The sequence below is a fragment of the Ascaphus truei genome, chromosome 3 (genome assembly GCF_040206685.1).
Source record: "Ascaphus truei isolate aAscTru1 chromosome 3, aAscTru1.hap1, whole genome shotgun sequence".
NCBI classification, from domain to species: Eukaryota; Metazoa; Chordata; class Amphibia; order Anura; family Ascaphidae; genus Ascaphus; species Ascaphus truei.
In genome coordinates, this window is record NC_134485.1 from 9,757,089 (window position 1) to 9,773,892 (window position 16,804).

Below are 16,804 nucleotides of genomic sequence, written 5' to 3' on the forward strand. Positions count from 1 at the left end.
ATACTTTTCTCCTATCGCTCGCACTTTGCCTAAGCCCTAGAAGTTTCCCTAGGGATTCCTGAAGCGCACTCCCCTCCTCATGCATGGGCACGTTCCCTACTGCTACCACGTGACTAGGCAGCGCTCCCATCCTGATGGCCCAGGCATGAACCTCCTGGCTTGTGGGTAGTAACATGGTGGACAATTCAGATGAACAATTTGACACAAAATAGAATAGGGCACCCCAGGTCTGATCTCAGCGGCACCTCCAAATGTAACGGGTATTCCCCCACCCCTAATCGCAGATGTGTGGCAGTGCTGCTCACGTATGTATAGTTGGTGCACTTATAGATACCTGCCCGGGTGTAAAGCTCTTCAAAAAGGGTCTGACGCAGGAACAGGAATCCGCCTCCGCGGTGTCCCACCTCCGTGTGAGGGGTCTCCCTCGTGGAGCGTCTCACCCGCAGAATGTCTCTTGCAGTACAGCCTGTCTGAGCCCAGACGCAGGCCACGATCACCGCATGCAACTGGCACCGGTGATATCACATAACACTGTACTGTAGAAAGCAACCCCCCCCCCTCGCACTGAAGGGGCCTTTCCTGAAACTGCCAAACTAACTGCTGTGGCTGCTCTGCAAAGCCACACTGTCTTTTCTTGTCAGAGCACACAGCACGGCAGCTGTGTCACTGACTAAACTGAATGCCAACAGGGCAAGGTCTCTACCTAAGGGGCCTTCCCTATGAACTTACCCACTAACCTAGTGGGGAGTGGGGCCTACCTGGGGCCTGGGGTTTCTCTGGTCTAGTACAGCAGAGCACTACTCTCTGTACACTACCTTCCCCAATCTCTTCCTGGATCCAACTGACTAGTGTGGTCTCTATGCAACATTGTATCCTCCAACAGGAGAAGATGCAAACTCTATTTGCTGTCTGGCTGCACGTGATGTGGGTGAAAGGGCAGTCCCCAGAGGATGCTGTGAGTTGTAGTCCGTTATGGCCGTCTTTAACATTAGGGCCGTGTGCACTAGTTCTGCAGCGCTTGTGCAACTCTGTAATGGCCGCCACTGCTCTCTTCTGCGAACTTGGGGAGTCCCTGCGCTATGGAGCGCCATCTCTGCCCCTTCGCGCTCACTATATTGGCCGCCGCCGCGCGCGGACATAACAAAGATGGCGGCGCCGTGCCTCTAACGCCACCGAGAGACGCACTCGCCCCCGCAACTGCCTTCTCACTGGTGAAGGTAAAGGGAAGAGGAACCGGGAACCGGGGAGCCAAAGGGGACCTGGCTACACATATATAGGAAGTAGGGGTTCTCCATAGCTGAACAGTGTACATTTAATCTCCAGAGAACCCCCTGCTTACCGAGATACTTACCGGGGAAGGTGATGCCGATACTGGTGCCCGGGGAAACAAGATGGAAGTTCTAATCTACTGTCATGTGGGCCAATAGGAAGCCGCAATTTCATCTGTGGTGGTTTCCTATTGGCCAGAGATTTGTCGGCCACTTTAGCCGTGACACCGGAGATTTCAATCTTCATGAAGTACCGGCGACATCTCTACTGGCAGGTATCTCGGAAACTAGGGGCCCCGGAGCTGAAATGAATGCCGTTCAGTTCCGTAGATTCATCGGCTTCCTATATATGTGGGGGGGAAATACGGGGCCCCAGGGGAAACTGCTGCTTAAAGGCCTTTCCAGGAGTCTGAACCAGAATATGTCCGACTACTGTATTTTCCACAATAATCCCTTATTTATACCAATCAATGAATGAGAAGAATTGGAAGACATTCTCCATCTCTACTAATCAGTAACAAGAACATGATTAGGACAGCCCAAAGCTGGATATCTGCAACAAAGGAACCATCCAGTCAGTTAAACAATTCCTCAAAACAGGCTTCAAAAAGTACTAGTTTTTGATGCCAGTACGGCAATGCGACTTCGAGACTGTATAAAGATTTGAAAACGCTGCTACAGGCCGAAATAAGGGAATTGACTAAAGAAGTGACAGGTCTGGGGGAGAGGACGGGAGCTCTGGAGGTGAAGATGGACCAATCCATAAAAGCCATAAAGCGGCAGGACAGAAAGGCGACAGACATGCAGGAGCAAATAAATGAGCTACGTGAAAGGCAACAAGATGCCGAAAACCGGGACAGGCGCAACAATATCCGGATCAGAGGAGTACCAGAAACGGTCCTGGTCTGCGAGGACTATATATCCCGGTGGATAGAAAGTCTACTCCCAGACACCCCGAAGGAGTACCTGTCCATGGACCGGTGCCACAGGGCCCTACGGGCTAAACCACTACAGTCTGAGCCTGAAAGAGATATTGTTGTGCGAATGCACCATTTCCGCACTAAGGAAGTGGTCCTGCATAAAACGAGGCCACTAACAACAGTGGAGTTTGAAGGGGATAGGCTGCTAATCTTTCAGGACCTGGCACCGGCCACACTCGCCAGGCGGCGAAATCTGATACCCATCACCAGGATCCTGAGAGACAAAGGAGTCCGGTACAGATGAACCTACCCCTTTGGCCTATTGGTGTCTCGTGGCGGCCAAGTGGTAGTGATGAAGGATCCAGACGAGGGACCCTCCTTCCTACACAAACTGGGGCTGGGGGAAGTCCCTAACGGTGCGAGCCCTGAGAAGACAACTCCAGACCCCTTACGGTCTCAAACCTCAAAGTCACCAAAAGCACAAAGAGAGAAGCAGTAAACAAAGCTTACAGAAAAGACATTAAAGTTCCATGTTATCACATCCTTCTGTTTCCCCAGTTTTTGAGTTGGGAAGCATCTTCACAAGTTCCTGGAGTTTCTGGACGTTTCCCCCCAAAAAAGCAACAGAGACGTAGCCGCGTGCCGACAACCCTATCTTTGTCAGCAATGTGAAACAAAAGACTACCCCTTTCTGAAAATAATGTCTACCCTTACCTTAGCCTGAAAGCATGGCCAGGGGAGGAAGATGGCAGCAGCGATGAACTAACCCTAGATCCACGATGACACGCAGAAGCTGGAAGACCCAGAGGCGGGAAACAGGAGCACGAGCACGGACGTCCATCTCGAGGTGAAGTGCGATCCAAAATGGCGGCGGACCGGAAGGACGTCACGGAATGGAGACATTGCAGCGGGCGCCATCTTGGAGGGGGCAAGGCAAGGGAGAAACAGAAGAGAGGCTGACGTCACAATGCGGCGACGGGTGGAAGGCCGCGGAGGTGGCCCAATAGCGCTGGAAAATAAGATAGGGTTGGGGGAAGGAGGGAACGAGGGGTGAACGGGGAGGAGAGAGAGGAGAGCTGCAAGGTAGGGGAGAGGAGGCGCAGAACGGGACAAGGGGTTGGGAGGACGCAGAGGGGAGGGAGGAGCCGGGGTGGCATAGCACGATGGGGGAGGTGCAAAAAGGGAGGGGAAGAAGAGGAGAGGAATAGGGGGAAAGGGGACAAGGCGCAAAACGGGGCGGAGAGGAGAGAACGCAGAACGAGGGGCGGGGGGGAGCGAAGGCGTAAGGGGGGGAATTGGGGGGGGAGACAAAAGAATATTAAGGACGGCATCAGCAGGGGTGAATAGGGGATATAGTAGAATTAGTTGGGTTAACAGGATAAGTAGGTGAGCGCGGGATAGGGTGAAGGAGGTTAGGTCGATCCGCAATAGTCATAAGAGAGGGGGGGGATAGAGGGGTGCATCAGTAGGACTTTAGCTAGGGAAGAGAAGTGCAGGAAGAGAAAGAGAGGTAGATACATAGGAATAGACGAGGGCCGCACAAGAGGCAATTTCAGAGTATCAAAGGTAGAGGAGCCAGAAATAGGGACGAATGTCACAAGCAGCGTACTCAGGGGGAGGAAAAGATTCCAGGTCAACGAAGAAGAAGTTAAAGGGTTTGATAGTTAGGGTTAGCAAGAGAGCGAGGCAGGAGCCTTGGGGAGGGTCAAGCCCCAACATTCGTATGGGCCAGAGGCTGGGGACGGAGAGCAAGGCTCTCCTGTTCATCAGCAAAGTCCTTTGGGCGGTAATATAGGAAGAGGAATCCAAAGGCAAGGAACTGGGCGCCAGCGGTGAAGTGGCAAGGCGTCGAGTGCGGTTAATTCTTGTTATGCAGTATATTTTGTTTCAGTGTTGTGTGTTGATGTACATGTGCCCCCAGGTTTTCCTCGTGTGTGTTCCACCCCTCCCCCCCATGTACCCACAGATGGCCAAGGAAGAAAGCCGGGAAAGAAGAGGGAGGTCGGTGCCGGGTCCCCGCAGGACACTCATCAAATTTCTTCAGAGCAGAGGTGACAAAAATAAAAATGAGTAAGGATATGGTGCTAATTTCACATAACGTTAACGGGTTCAACAGTCCAGGGAAAAGACGGTTAGCCTTCAAAGATTACAAACGTAAGGGCGCAGAAATACTGTCTCTGCAGGAAACACACTTTTCACGAAACAACACCCCGAAATTCCTAGACAAAGATTTCCGAATGAGTTTCTTAGAAACGGCACAGGTGAAAAAAGGGGGTGTGGCCATATTAGTACACAATAGATTACCGTTCATAGCAGACAGCACTTCCTCTGATAAAGAGGGTAGGTACATTATAGTAACGGGATCCATTCGTGACCACCCTATCACGATGGCAGCAATATACGCCCTGAGTGAAAACGCCTAGGATTTCTTGAACAAATTTTTCACGAAATTACATAAGGTAGCCAAAGGACATGTAATAGTGGCTGGAAACCTTAATAGGACACTCAGCCCAGACTTGGACAGATGCACTAAGACTAACTCAGCCCAAGAACAGGACTCACTAACAATAACTAAGGGAATGCAGGAATGTTAACTGCTAGATATTTGGAGGGAACAACATCAGGGTGTGAGGGAATACACGGTCTACTCGCATCCTCATGATAGATACAGCAGGATAGATTACTTCCTGGTCTCAAAGAGAATGGTCCCGGGGGTCTCTCGTACAGAGATACATGACATTTCATGGTCTGACCACGCATCTATAGAGCTGCGATGCACACTAATCCCTCTAGACAGACCTAGAGCGAATTGGAAACTAAATGAGATCTTATTGAAAATACCAGATTTGGAACAAGAGGTGGGAGAAAAAATGAAGTTGTATTTTGAAGAGAATAAAGGTAGTGTGGCGACAACCTCTACACTGTGGGAAGCTCATAAAGCCACCCTTAGGGGCGTGCTGATAAATTTGGCCGCCAAAAGGAAAAGGGAAAAGGAAAAGAAAATTAAAGAGTTGGAAAAGCAACTAGGGGAGCTTTCCACCAAACACAAAGAGCGGAAACAAAATCAAACGTTAAAACAATTATTAGACACTAAATCTAACTTAAATCTCCTTCTATCCTCCCAAGCGGAGGCAGAAATGACGTGGTCTGGCCGAAAGTATTATGAAAAGGCTAACAAGCCAGGTACGCTACTTGCCAATAAGCTCAAAAATAAGCTTCCAAATTATCATAATCACGCTATACGTACGCAGGGGGGTGACCTTACATCTAATCAGGGGCAGATTGTGGAGGAGTTCAGAGCGTACTACGAAAAACTCTACAATGGCGATAAAGTCACTCACAACCTTAAAACAAAAGAGGCATTAAAAACGTTCCTAAAAGAGGCAAATTTGCCCACATTGAGCAGAGGAGAGAGGGAAGCATTATAGGCAAACTTTACATATGATGAACTCTCTGAGGTAATTAAGTCACTGAAGTCAGCTAAAGCGCCAGGACCAGATGGTTTTTCTAATTTATATTACAAAAAATATCTCAAATTCCTGGCACCCCATATGTTAAACATGTTTAATGAAATATTAGCGGGGGCCTCCTTCCCAACGCAAATGCTACAGGCCTCTATATCATTGATCCATAAGCCTGGAAAGGACCCAGCAGACTGTAAGAACTACCGGCCCATATCCCTGATCAATTCAGATATCAAAATCTATTCCAAACTTATAGCAAACAGGGTGGGTAGTGTTCTTCCCAGGCTAATCCATGCGGATCAGGTAGGGTTTATCAGAGGCAGACAGGCGGCAGACAACACAAGGAGGATAATTGATTTGATTGATGTGGCTCAAAAGAAAAATATACCCTCCATGGCATTAAGTTTGGATGCTGAGAAAGCCTTTGATAGGATAGATTGGCCCTACCTAAAAGAAACGCTCGGGGCATTAGGTTTTGAAGAACGCCTATTAGGAGCCATCTTAGCGCTATACGAGGGCCCAACGGCAAGGGTGAAACATCAGGGCTTCCCCTCAGAAAAATTTAAAATTCGCAGCGGAACAAGGCAGGGTTGCCCTTTGTCCCCACTGCTGTTCGCCCTCTGCATAGAACCCCTGGCGGCACACATTCGGCACAGTCCAGACATAGCAGGAATCTCAGTGGAAGACCAGGTACATAAGGTTGCTTTATATGCGGATGATGTGATTTTAACATTATCAAAAACCCTCACCTCTCTGCCTAATGTTTTTGGAATTTTGGGTAAATTCAACCAAATCTCGGGATTCAAAATCAATCAGACCAAATCTGAAGCCCTCAACATAAGTCTACCCAAAGAGGTGGAAAAATTAATAGATATAAAAACTTTAATTTTAAGTGGCAAGCCTCCGCTATCAAATATTTAGGGGTTTACATCACAAGGGATTACAAAACACTTTACAAAGCTAATTACCCCAGATTGATTAAGACTTTGGGGGAGGATCTCAGGACGTCGATGAAGGGGGGGCATCTCCTGGATTGGGAGGATCCACAGCGTGAAGATGAATCTCCTCCCAAGGATGTTATATCTATTCCAAAGTTTGCCCATATCTATAGTACATGCGGACATCCTCTCCCTACAGTCACAAATTATGAAATTTATTTGGAATAAGAAAAGCCCAAGGATTGCAAAGAGTCTCCTGATGAGGCCTACTACGAAAGGGGGACTGGCAGTACCTTGCTTGTTAGCTTATTACAAGGCGGCCCAATTGTGCCAAATCGATCAATGGCACACAGATCCGAAATTAAAGAGGTGGGTGGAATTAGAGAAAAGTTGTTGTGCACCAACAGAGCTACAGAACTTAATCTGGCTCCCCAAAAGAGGACGAAGGAACATGAGGGTTTTGCTGCAGACCACAGTCAACTCCTTACGGATTTGGGAGGCCACTAAATTTAGTTGCAATCTCACCTCCAGGGAATCATTAATGAAGCTGATATTAGGCAATCCAGACTTCGCTCCAGGGATGAATAGAAAGAATTTATTAATCTGGATACAGTTGGGTATTACACAACTGCTAGATCTGGAGGGAAGGAAATGTATTAAAACATTTGAACAAATTAAATCCACAAAGGAGATACCCAACACGGAATTCTTTAGATACCTCCAGATCCGTGATTTCTATAACAAATTCCCAATTAGGCCAGCAAGAACAAATTTTGATCAGCTGTGTTCCATAGGAACGGACACAAGGGGACTCACTTCTCAAATGTACAGGGAAGTGATCTGTCCTGAGACCAAGGAGCAAATAAAACTCAGTTACATCAGACAGTGGGAAACAGACTTAGGGGAGACATTAGAGGACGAGGATTGGGACAGGATCCTGCAGGCTGCAGCCCGGAGCTCAATCTGCACCACATTAAAGGAGAACGCATATAAGGTCCTTATGCAGTGGTATTACACCCCAGCCAGATTAGCTAAATTTGTTAAGGGATACTCCCCGCTGTGCCCAAAGCAGTGCGGGGAAGTAGCAGATCTGAAACATATGCTGTGGTCTTGCCCAAAAGTGGTCCCGATTTGGGAACAAATTAGAGAATGGTTACAGAGGATGCTCGGTTTAGAGATCCCCCTGGACCCGTGGGTGTTCCTGCTGGGCAGACGGGTCCAGGGTCTGTCAAATGATATTTTTATCAAAAAATAATCTCGAATCTGACGACTGCCACAAAATGCGAGATTGCAGCATTGTGGAAGCAAAATGAATTACCAGTTATCCCCAAAATTAGGAATAGAATTTGGCATGTATGCCAGATGGAGCAATTGATGAGTTTAGTCAATGACACCGACTCAAACTTTCTAAAAGTCTGGATGCCTTGGTTGGCGCAAACAGATATCCCAGGGGTAGATAGCGCCGCAATATTACATTGATAGTAACAATTTGCGTTCTCCTCTGATAACACAGGATCGGACACCACATAGTTACGGACAGGTAGGTTCACCGACTACGATGATAGCTAGGACAGAGTAACAACGAGAAATAGGGGTGGAGTTGAAAGAAAGCCCTCGGGGGTCGCTGGCGGTGACCCGAGATCGGTGGACCAGAACCGAGAACCTCGCACAGATCCACCTAAGCCACCCTTCCCCACCTCCCCCCTCCCTTAGTGTGCCCCCCCCCATTGGGTCCTTTGTTTGGTATGTCTTGTAGGTCTTGTCCAGTGTTGTCTGTTGTTTACAATATTGGCCTTCGGTAGGAATGGCGTTTGAGATAAATTGTTGGTATGCAATATAATGGTTGGTGGCACAATGTATGCTTGTTACAAACCAAGAAAAAAAAAGTACTAGTTTATATATAACGTATTTATCATCTCAATATTATTCTACACTATGAAACACTCCATTTTTAATTAGCAAAGCCACAGGATTAATAGGCGTATTCAACTCAAGTCAATTGGAGTTTTCGGCTAATGATTGTGTGATCGGCCGCTTCAGAGTATATTACATACCCCGCTAAGAAGTCAAACAAAATGTTTTTACTGCAATAGGAATGACCATAGAAATATGTATTTAATTCATTAGAAATGTTCAGAGTAGCAGATTTATACCAATATGAAATACAAACACAGAGTCAGTTTGCAGTAATTCAGTTTTTAGCTACTTTGCCAAAAGATACATGAATGCCTTTTTATGTCACTCTAAGGACGTGTCCATGGTGCGAGAGCGCACGCTACCGTGCGCGTGATGCGCGACGCGTGCCTCCACCTGCAACGATCTGTGGCTTGGGTAGACGTGACGGGGAGGCATGTCGGGGGGCGTGGTGATGTCACGGAGCTTCGTGATGTCACAGAGCTGGTTTGCCCTCATTGGGCGGACTGCCCGCGTGACCAGGCCTCCACGCGAGGAAACGAATGTATTTGTTTCTCGGCGCATTGCGAGCGCCGGCGCTTCTGGTCACGCGCTCTAAAGGCAGTCTCATAGAGGCACATCATTGTGATCACACTTGCTCGCAATAACCATGGATGCAGCCTAAACCAGTATATTTCAGACTTTTTCTTAAAAAGAATCCATACTTTACCATATATCGATCAACTAAGGTCCCCCTTTATGTTGTGGTTATTTTGGGGGTTCAATATGAGCTTGCAGGTGTCCTGTATGTTTTACAATTCTTGTTTCTGTCTCTGGTTTTAAATATATATTGCCATGCTCAGTAGCACTCCTCTGTGACACATATGCTTACAGTATATATAATGTGACAACCACATCACTTTGAGGTCCCTTTGATCCCAAATAAGACCGGAAACACAGTACAGGCATACCCCGCATTAACGTACGCAATGGGACTGAAGCATGTATGTAAAGTGAAAATGTACTTAAAGTGAAGCACTGCCTTTTTCCCACTTATCGATGCATGTACTGTACTGCAATCGTCATATACGTGCATAACTGATGTAAATAACGCATGTGTAACAGGCTCTATAGTCTCCCCGCTTGCGCACAGCTTCGGTACAGGTAGGGAGCCAGTTTTGCTGTTCAGGATGTGCTGACAGGCGCATGCGCGAGCTGTCGTTTGCCTATTGAGCGATATGTACTTACTCGCGAGTGTACTTAAAGTGAGTGTACTTAAAGCGGGGTATGCCTGTACTTCTATTTACGTGGGGTTTATTTATAGGGGTTTAAGTAACATATTCGCAGGTCCACCGTCCCGTTAAGAAAACCAAACTAAAATAAAAAGCATAAATAAAAACCTATCCCGGTCAGGGATCTAACTTATTTCTTCAGCCCTGTTTACCAGGCAGCCAGCTAAGCCAGTTCCCACCCCAAAACATGCCCTGGCATAGGCAATAAAGAAACAGCATAGTCTTTTGTCATATTGTAGCAATAGAAAGGGTTTTGTTTATCTTAGTCCATCTGGCGATGTCCCTGCTTCAGCTTTACACTGCTTCAGCACGGCTCTCTTAGCAGCTTCTCTCACAATCTGCCAACTTCTTTAACCAGCCTCTGGTAGCTGGGGAGCCCCTTCTGTCTCCCTACTTCTCTGAGAGAAAAACGGTAAGTCTCTCTCACTGCCTCTCTGGGTTTCTGGGTCAGGCTCAGCCTGTGACCAAACACTTCCTTGTTTTTCAGGAGATCAGCCCAGGCTGATTAATTAGATTTCAGGTGTTCTTGACAACTCCAGGGAGGATTAACTCTTTCCAGCTCCTAGATGCCAGTGCTGGTATCACATATCCCTCCCCCCAGCGAAACATTGTCCTGTGAGCGACCTGTGCACTATTCCCGTGCAGCAACTTCTTTGTCAGACACGTCTGGCATCCACCTCTTCTTTTTCCTTGCCTTCCAATTGAAGAGTCTCTCCTTCGGGGCAAATACTGGGCCTTCTGACTGGTACTTCACTACCTCTTTATCATGTGCCGGCCGGAGTCTAGGGTTAAAGTTCCGCCTTTGTTGTGTCCCCCTTCTGCAAATGTTCCTGAGCATCCTGCTGTCTATTGGCTCTCTCTGTCAGGACTCTACGCCACTCTGTGACCTTGATCTGCAAATCCTGAAGATGCATCTCTGTCTTTTTCCTCTTGTGCTCAGAGTTTCCCTTACTCTGTAGAAGAGCCTTGACCGTGGTCAGCTCATTGCATACACTTGCCAGTGACTATTTGGCCTTCTCTTGTGAAGATAGCAACTCTGTTTTAGCGGTGATGGCTTTTTAACCTTTTTCCATCAGTGTACCTTCAGTGTTGGGTTCCACAATATTTATCTTTAGTACTTCAACTTGGTCGGGATTCTTATTAAACCTAAGTGCACCCCATGGCACCTCTCTTTTACCGTCAGCAGACTCATAGGCTTGAGCCTTTCTGTCTTGATTCTTTAACTTACTCTGTTGGGAGAGTCGCTGGACAATCTGTGCGGTCTTTCGCTTCTTACGATCACGGGCACACTTCCGTCTCATTTGCGACTGCCTCTTCAGTGACAGCCTTCCTGGCAAGGAATCCACTTTGGGTCCCATGGGTACTGCAGTACTACTGGCTTCTTACTGTGCTACTACATCGCACCTTGGTCTTCCCATTCCGTGCCTTATGGAAAGTAGACTGTAGCACTGCAACGGTATTGCAGTCACGCTTCCTGGTGTGCCTCACTTTCTTTCTCTCTACTGCCCTCTTTTCCATGGACTGCTTCTGTGACCCAAGTGTCTGTCTTAGGGTTGTAACCTCTTTCTCCAACTTCAGTTGAGGAACTTCCTGCTGGGCAGCATTAGAGTTCAATGTAGCATCCTGCTCAGTCTTCAGAGCCTCGAGCTCCTTCCCCAGGTCACGCTTTTGTTTCTCTGTCATCTTGTGGCCAGCACACTCAGACTCCAGGTCCTTACTCAAGTTTTGAAGCAGTCCTTCTGTATGTCTTTTCCCACTCAGTGCAGCTGCTAGTTCAGCTTCTTTGAAGTTGAGTCGCGATTCCACATCTATCAGCTGATCCAGAGCAAAGTTTAGCTCTGTTTCCTTTTCTCTATTCTTGACCTGCAGCTGCTGGTGCCCCCCCCCCCCCGGACCTTCTCCAGCTGCAGCCGAGCCCCCTCATTGGCTTTGTGGTCCAGCCACTTGTAGATATTGGCCATCTCTGTTTCATAGCGTAATGTCAGGCACGCCATCTGACAGACGGACACCTCCTCCCTCTCGGCGAGCTGTATCTTGCGCTCAGCAACCTGCGTTTGCAGCTCTTCAATTTGACCCTGCAAGTCCCCTCTCAGGCCCTTCACTTCTTCCCGGTGCTTGCTCTGAGTTTGTGTCAGCGCATCCTTCATATTTAGGAGCTCTGCAGATGTCATCACCAGGGTCGCTGCTGCTTCTGTTTTCCAGGCCTCTTTCTCCTTGGCGTACTGGCTCATGGGAATGGAGCAGCCTTCTCTGCTTCTCCAGCTCTTGCTCCAGGTTCTGGACCTTTTCCTGCTCCCACTCATACAGAGTCACCTGGCATCTAAGCCCTGCCTCCAGCGATGCTTTGGTGGCCTTCAGCTCCTCATGCTGCTCTGTGGGGACATACTGGGTACTCAGCCGTTCCTGTAGCACCTGTACTTGGCTAGCCGCCTGGATACTTTCTTCCTGCAGGACCCACTGCATCTCCTTGGCCGCCTGTAGCTGCGCACGCAGATCTTGCAGCAGGCTCTGCCTTGCTGCCTGTATTTCTAAAATTTCCTGGGACAATTGTTCCTTCATTTTTTCTACTTGGTGAAGCTTCTCCTTTCCTTCACTAGCCTGGTCAGACAAATCTAAATTTTCTTCTTTCAGACTTACATTCTTTTTCTTTACATTCTCTAAATCCCTCAGGGCATTCTCATGGGTTTCCTTCAACATACCCAGCTCTATGTTTAGACTGTGGCCCTCCTGGAGTGAGTGTTCCACCTCTGTGCTGAGAGCGTGAACCTCTTGTAGAGCCTTCCCGTATTTCTGTTTGAGGTTAACAATCAGTTTGTCCGATTTGTTCTGCTTTTCCTCCATGGTAGCAATTGAGGCGTTGGCATTTTCCAGACCAGTCGCCACCTCTTTTAACTCACTCCATAAGAGACAGTCTGTTTCCTTCAAAGCCGTGTACTCTTGTAAAGCTGGGAGTATACACCTCTGTAACTTGGCGTTCACTTCTCGCTCCTTCTTGTGACATTCTCGCTCCTTCACCAATCCCTGCCACAGGACTTCATAATCATGGTGGGCAGTTTGGAGTGCAGAAATTAAAGCCTCTTTATCCTGGATCAAGGATTCAGCATCCCTTTGCTCCTCAATTTCCTTTGCCACCGTTCCCATGACAATTTTGCCCGTCACTCCGGTCTGCAGCACATCTCGGTGCCTTTCTGATGCATATCCTGGTAGCGCAGGTTCAAGTGGCTCGGTCACGTCCTCGGTGACTTGAGGAACAGTTTTCTTTTTTCTTTTCGCTTTATTAGCTCCAGAGACATCAGTAGTACTGGGCACCCACTCACTGGTATCAGTTTCCACATCTTGCTTGCACTCTCAGGGTCTTGTTTGCTTTTGCAGCTGTTTGTCTTTGAACCAGGTGGTTCGGGGTCGGGCTAAGCTTGGTGGCCCATGCGTGGACCTCCTGCCTTGAGGGCACCCACATAGTGGAAAAGTAAATTGGACACTTTGCATGGGAAATAGGACAGGGCACCCCAGGTCTGAGATCTCAGCAGCGCCTCCAAATGTAACACCTTTCCCCCCCCCCCAATCGCAGATAGGGACCATGTGGGGAAAATACACTTGTGTTACTGGGTGTGGTGTGTTACCTGATAGGCTCACAGAAGGCCTGAACTTCCGCCACTGGGAGCCTGGGGTTACCTGATCATTCGTCGAACACAGCGCCTCCACCTGTAAGAGTTCCCACATGAGTGGGATGGTCCTCTTACAGGAACCACAATAATAAAACCTGCACACAGTGTAGGCTAATAACTGTTTACTATTGCTACTAATAATAACTTCGGTACCTGTACCACACAGAATAATGCATATTGCCATACACATGGACGTGCACCGGGTGCAACCATCAACATAGGTATTCCCCAAAGTACCTTATGTCCAAACCCCACCCACGTGTGTTGGAGATAGCGCTATCCCTGGACGTGTTGGTGCACTATTATAGATACCTGCCCGGGGCTCCAGCCCGCGGGTGCCGCTATACACTGAAGTGGATCCGCCTGATCCAACGTGATATCCTCCTACGCGAGGGGTGAATTCCAGCGTGGATAATATCACCACAGCTCCGCACCGTCTGTACCTTGACGGGGATCCGCCTGTAGCCAACAGGCCGCAGTCACTGCTTGACGTGGCCTCCGAGAAGATAGTCTCTTTATAACTCTGGGGGGTCTGAGCCCAAACCCAGTAATCAGGCTGCGCACTACTGAGAGGCTTCTAACTTAACCCAAACAGCTAAAGGGGCAGATCTCCTTCTCTAAGGCCTGTCCCTGAAGCAACCAACAAACTGGGGCAATGATAACCGTTATCTGGGGCCTCTGGGGGTTAACTAGGCCTAGTGCCAGGGGCTACTGCTCCCTGCACACACACCCTAACTCACCCAGCTCCCAGCTCCAACTGACACTCTGAAAAACCCACAAAATGTATCTTTTTCCCGGCTCCCGGGAATCCTTGAGCCTTATTGGCTGTTCTGGGGCACCTGGTGTCTTCCTCCCTAGGCCTCATGGGAATTGTAGTCCCGTGGAGGCCGCTATAACATTGGGGCCGCGTGCGCGATTCCACTGCGCATGCGCGACTTGATTATGGCCGCCGCAACTCCTGCACACCTTCTGCGCATGCGCAACCACTGCGCATGCGCGAGCAGACACAATGGCGGCCCCCGCTAGCCGGGTGCGCCGCAGAGCCTCGGAGCGCTCCCTGCTCTGGCCCCCACCCTTGCAAGCAGCCAGCGGGTCCTTCGCTGGCTCCGGCGGCACTCGCAACCGCGCTGCCCGCGAGGAGGGGATCTCGGGAAGCTCAAGGGGACCGGGGATACAACTACATAGTCCCAAAATCCAAATATCTCATGAGTAGGTACAGGCAGACTACACAGTATGATCCCAAACCATGGGCAACCGGGTATTGTAAAAAAACAACTAAATGGGTAAAAAATTACTTTTTAATGATATACTCAATAAACAAAGATGATTGTTGTTTATTGTAGTTCTGTTATTCCCCTATATGCACCTGTATCTTACCTATGCAATATTATTACGGTGAGCGGTGATCAGTGTGTGTGTGTGTGTATGTCAGTCAGTTTGTGTGTGTGTGTCTGTGCCAGTCAGTGTGTGTGTGTGTCAGTCAGTCAGTGTGTCTGTGTGTCTCTCTGTATGGTGTGTGTGTTATTCTCAGGGTCCTGCCCCCCCTCTCTCCTGACACTCTTTACCCCCTCCCCCCGGCGGAGCTGCAGACACAGCTGTATGTGCTGGTGCCTTCAGCTGAAGCAGCCCCCCGCAGTGGAGGTACTGAGACACGGGGTGGGGGGTCTGTCTGAGTGCCCCGGAGCAGCCCCCTCTCTGTCCCCCGGCGGAGCTGTGTCCTGCTCGGCGGAGGTACGGGGGCACGGGGGTGGTTGGCGGCTCACTGGGGAGTTGAGGGGGGAGGGCTGCAGTGCTATGGGGACGCGGTGCTGCAGGGGATGTGGAGCTGCGGGGGACGCAGTGCGCTCACCCCCCCCCTCCTCCCCGTTACCAGACCGGCCCCCTCCCTCTCTCCTCCCCCCGGCGTAGCCACAGTGCCCAGATTTCGGAGAGAGAGAGGTGTGTGTGTCCAGCGGTGACTCTTCCTGGTGGAAACTAGCAACACCGACGGCCTCTTCTGCCAGGAGTGATGTCACTTCCGTCACCACTGACTTCCGCCTCAACCAACTGCATCACGCTGCTAAAAAAGTCTCACTTCAAAAAAATAAGGTTTTTTTTGTGAACTAAAAATGATTATTATTCTCATTTCACACCTATGTATTTTTTTCCCCTCCAATTCAGGGTTGAAGCTTGAAGACCAATTAAAGAGAGAATATGAACCATTATATGTCAACCAAAAAGGACACTTTTGGAAGTACCTCCTCCTCTCCCTAATGTCGATCCTTTTGCTAGCTGCAATGCTTTCACTGCTGTGTTTCGGTTTCAGGGGCCAGCGTTCAAAATAAAAAACAAATCTACATTTTCAAATAAAGATATTTATGCTTATAAATCTGGTTAGAAAAGTTAATCTAGTTTTCCCCATATGAGATATCATTGGATGATATGACACTGGGGTTTTGTGTTTGCCTTCTTCTGGATCAATACGTATGTAACCCTGTCCCCCCCCCCCCTCCCAATCTCATGTCGGGTACCCTAGGGGAAATGGTGTACTGGTTACTTGGGTGTATGTGGTGCAAACCTGCTGGCAACAGGGGGCCCTGAGTCTCCCGCGGTGGCATGGGGGATGATATCAGGACTGGCTTTCGAGGTATGTCTGAGTAATACTCACTATTGGTACAGCGCCTTCATCTCCAACAGATCCCCAGCGTAGTAGGGAGGAATCTCTGAAGGAAAACCTCTGTGTGCAACTCCTCCCTGAATGACTCCAGGCTCAGATGAGAAGAGTTCTTTAGCAAAGATATATTTTATTTCCTCCTCCACTGGCAGAGTGCCCATCATGCAGCCCGGTCACTTAGCCGCTCATCACAGGGCTGTCACCCGAAGGAAGTCCCTGGACACCACTCCTAGTCAGTGCCCTAGAAACTGTCCTTGCTCTTCCCTTACTCCCTGGTGGAGTAAAAGGAATAGTCTCCCTCACCACTACCAGAGGGAGGGCCACAAAGCCTGCCAGAGCCCTGGCATCTTGCTGTGATCGACTATCCTCTCTCAGGGTGGAGAGGAACTCATAAAGTCAGGAAATCCTATGCAATAAGTAGTTCCAATAGGCACACCCATGTGTCACTGTAATTGTCCCCAGACCAAGTTTTAAGGGTACTGAGTACATTTGCAAATACATTTAAATACATTGTAGCCACCTGGCAACCCCTACGGGTGACTGGTTCTAGAAAGTGCGCTAACGCCGGGAGACCCACTGGATCAGTTAGCTGCAACTCTAGCACCACTAGGTTTGAATTCAGAAATAGACTTTGCAGCTTTTCCCTAATCCAATCATTCCAATCTGCAATATACACCAACAAATTAGAAGATGTCCCTGCATCTATTTATT